This window comes from Limulus polyphemus, unplaced genomic scaffold, assembly GCF_000517525.1.
Source record: "Limulus polyphemus unplaced genomic scaffold, Limulus_polyphemus-2.1.2 Scaffold5505, whole genome shotgun sequence".
NCBI classification, from domain to species: domain Eukaryota; kingdom Metazoa; phylum Arthropoda; class Merostomata; order Xiphosura; family Limulidae; genus Limulus; species Limulus polyphemus.
Genome location: NW_013671115.1, coordinates 16,659 through 20,653, shown reverse-complemented (window position 1 = coordinate 20,653; position 3,995 = coordinate 16,659). Strand labels below are relative to the sequence as shown.

At 34.9% G+C, this 3,995-nt stretch overlaps 1 long non-coding RNA gene across 1 annotated transcript in view; it reads right to left on the bottom strand.

The window, feature by feature from the left end:
- LOC111089190 overlaps positions 1-3,995 on the bottom strand; it is a 51,847-nt gene that overhangs the window by 47,513 nt on the left and 339 nt on the right. The window contains exon 2 of the long non-coding RNA XR_002613498.1: positions 3,634-3,725. This is a non-coding gene — a long non-coding RNA (uncharacterized LOC111089190). The remainder of the gene's footprint in view (positions 1-3,633; positions 3,726-3,995) is intronic.

Below are 3,995 nucleotides of genomic sequence, written 5' to 3'. Positions count from 1 at the left end.
CTAGCGAGGGTGTCTTAGTAGTTATTAAGGCCTTGTCTGGTTTCTAGCGAGGGTGTCTTAGAGTTATTAAGGTCCTTGTCTGGTTTCTAGCGAGGGTGTCTTAGAGTTATTAAGGTCCTTGTCTGGTTTCTAGAGTTAACAATGACCTTACGGAAAGAAATGTCCCGTATAGAAAATCTATACGTGTTTGTGGAGTTCTGCTGACTGACAGTTTTTGGTTATATTTGATCTATATGTACATTTTACCAAAACAAGATCACATTTTATAAGTAATTCTATACATCTTCAGTAGGAGCAGTACATTATTATACTAAAGTAAAATAAAATTTATAATTAATACAGCTAACCCATACGACACGCGCGTCGCGAGCCCTCGACTCAAAACATCATTTATTAACTAATTTATATGTAAAAGAGGTATCTCGTAGGCTTAAAAGTAAAAAAAAAAAAAGTATCTTGTCAAAATATATTAAAAATGGATAATGTATGCATAAAAATTCGATCTGTCTTCTGAACTACAGTTTATAAACTACCGAGTTAAGGATAAACTGTTGTTGCTCATAGAGGGCGGTGTGGAAGCAAAACATTTAAAACACTATATTCATTATCTTTAGTCTAGTTAACCCAACGCATGCTCAGTTCGTGAAGGTTGTTTGTTGAACTTCGCGCACAAGTGGTATTTATGAAACAATTTGATATTTTCAACCTGAACAACACGTGGGCTGAAAGGCCTAACCAGAGGCCCTAAAGGCTCAATTATAGCCATTTATAATTTAGAACCGCTAGCTAGATGGAAGGAAACATCAGTATTTTAACCGAATAGCAGAACTGACTGTCACAATTATAACGCCACTAGTTGAAAGTGCGGATCGTGTGTTCAGCAGCATATCGCTACCGTACCTTGGACCTTAAGGTTCGTAGCCCTAACTCCTACGGGACAAAAAGAAATCTGTAATAATAGCCTTCACATCACACCTAATAGGGATCGCAAGAAAACCGTACTTTTAGTTCACGAGTGAGTAAATAACAGTCTATGATATATTTTTCACAATCTGATAATGAATACATGGTATAACTTTTATTTCTAATAAGTGTTTTGATCTGTATTTTTATGTGCTTGATTTGTTAGTCATTTACAGTCATATAGCAAGTTCGTATATAGCAGATTATATTTACATTGAGTGTCTCTATAATCGAGATAGACAGGATTTACATCTTGATATCGTTATTTGATTAAACTAATTAACTTGGAGTTTTGTTAATTAAGAGCTAAGACCTCAAATTAACGAAGTTAAATCATTTATGAAATTATTATTATTAAATAATTATAACAATAATATAATTAATAATTATTAAATTAAGATTATTATTAAAATTTCAAAGTACTTACACATAAGTAGTTAAAATATATAGTTAAAACTCCATCATTCGTTTCAACACCTAATGTCGTCTTTCTCCTCGAAGACTTATGGAAGGCATCCAGGCAGGAATACCTGCTACCACAAGGGCCTATTCCTGGTCTTCGAACTGAATAGCGAGATTGACTATCAGTTTTATAATGCGTCCAAAATTGAAGTGTGAAGCGTGTTCAAAGACATCGTGTCTCGAACCTGCCGATACACAGCCCGACACGTTAATCACCAAGCCACGTTTATTCCTAGGAAGTTGATGTAGCAATTGAATGGTAAGTTCCAAGAGTTATTCAACTGTAAGTAGTGTATTAAATGAATGGGATTCTGTGACTGTTAATTCTCTCACACGGACTCGCTGGTAAGAAATAATGGCTGTTGTCATCATAATCTTTAAACATAACACATAAAAAAAAAAACGTTACTCCTCGATCACTGGTTTTAGCTGGACGAAAAAAAAATACAGCTAATTAACCAACGCAAAATCTAGCTATAGTAAAAAGCTAAGTTTAAACTTATTTAATATAACTTAATGTCACACGTCGTCTTTTTCAAAATTCTCAAAAATTTTGTCGTTTCAAAAACTAAAGGAACTTATCTACTTTTAAAAACAAACACGTAATTATTGCGTATGTGGTAGTACTTGTACTGATAAAATAAAATAAATGTTATTTTTTTTATCAAAATAAGACCTCCCCACAACAATGATTTTTTTTTAAGAATTAAAACGAGGGAATAAGATATCGTTTGTTTGTTTTTTTTGCACGCGGGAATGACGTAGATACGTGCGCTGTTATCCATACTTTTATTTATCGCACGTGTCCATTACATTGGTTCCAAATAAAGACACTAAACATCTCTCTGCTATAATTTCGAAAAATGTTGATATATGTTTACTACATAATTAAAACAAAATGAGCAAACAAATGTTCTGTTTATTCTTAAGCACAAAACTACACAATGGGCTACTTGTGCTGTACAAACCGCAAATATCGAAACCCTATTTTTACCGTTATAAGCCCTCAGACTCACCGTGGAGCCACATGAAAGGCAAACATATGTTACGGTAAAAGTGTAAGCAAAATACTTACAGAATTCTCTAGATTCGTGTCCCTACAAAAATTTTGGATATTGCTTTTTGTTTCTATCTTTAGTTTGTTCATTAGGTAATCTGTTAATCTGAGCTGTCTTTAGCTTGTTCAGTAGGTAATCTGTTAATCTGAGCTGTCTTTAGCTTTTCAGTAGGTAATCTGTTAATCTGAGCTGTCTTTAGCTTTTTCAGTAGGTAATCTGTTAATCTGAGCTGTCTTTAGCTTTTTCAGTAGGTAATCTGTTAATCTGAGCTGTCTTTAGCTTTTTCAGTAGGTAATCTGTTAATCTGAGCTGTCTTTAGCTTGTTCAGTAGGTAATCTGTTAATCTGAGCTGTCTTTAGCTTGTTCAGTAGGTAATCTGTTAATCTGAGCTGTCTTTAGCTTGTTCAGTAGGTAATCTGTTAATCTGAGCTGTCTTTAGCTTGTTCAGTAGGTAATCTGTTAATATGAGCTGTCTTTAGATTGTTCAGTAGGTAATCTGTTAATCTGAGCTGTCTTTAGCTTGTTCAGCAGGTAATCTGTTAATCTGAGATTAAGCTGTTGACCAATACTTATATTCTATTGTATTTGTTATCGAACTCGCTGAGTTTTCGAATACTTGCATGTCTATATTACATTTCTAGTAGGCCGGGCGTGACCTAATAATTACCGTGCCGGACTGCGGATCGAAATGGCCAAGGTTTGCGCTGCGGTGCGTTATAAGAGTACAAGTCAATTGCGTTTTTTTTTGTTGCTTATAATAAGAAAAAACCTCAAGGCGGTAAGTGTTGCTGACTGAGTGCTTCCCCTCTGGTCAGTAGCTCAAAAATTAGGGACGGATATACTTAAACCCTAGGGTAACTCTGACTTGGCTGTTTGGCGCATGTGTCAAAAAAGGTGCTGTTCAGGCTGAAAATATAAATACCAATGCATTTTTGGTAGATTAACAAGAAGACGGTTTCCATGACCTTTTGAAGTATTTACTCAAATGAAGGATGTTATGTCATCGGAGTAGTACGATAGTTTTTATAACTTTACGACGTAAAAAATACTAAAATTAGGATTAGATTTCACCGTTGTTATATCATCTCGTTTTATCAGACGCACACAGACACATGTTTACATTGAAAAATAAAGATGTGTTACGAGTTACCTCATTGGACGACTGCAACAATTTTTTGGTGTAGCCATGGGGAACGATATTTTCAACTTTTATCGAGTGAAATCCTCACTTTGAGTGCATAGCTGAAAACCAAAAATTTGTTCGACTTAGATAAAGTAACAATCTCTATTACTATAAGCTATAATTTTTTATACTGTGACTATAGAAACACACACACACACACACACACACACACACACACACACACACACACACACACACACACACACACACACACACACACACACACACACACAACAACGACGTACTACTACGATATAATATAACGTAACAAACACACTACTACGTAACTAACGTACTCTACACTACCGTACGTACGAAGTACTACTACT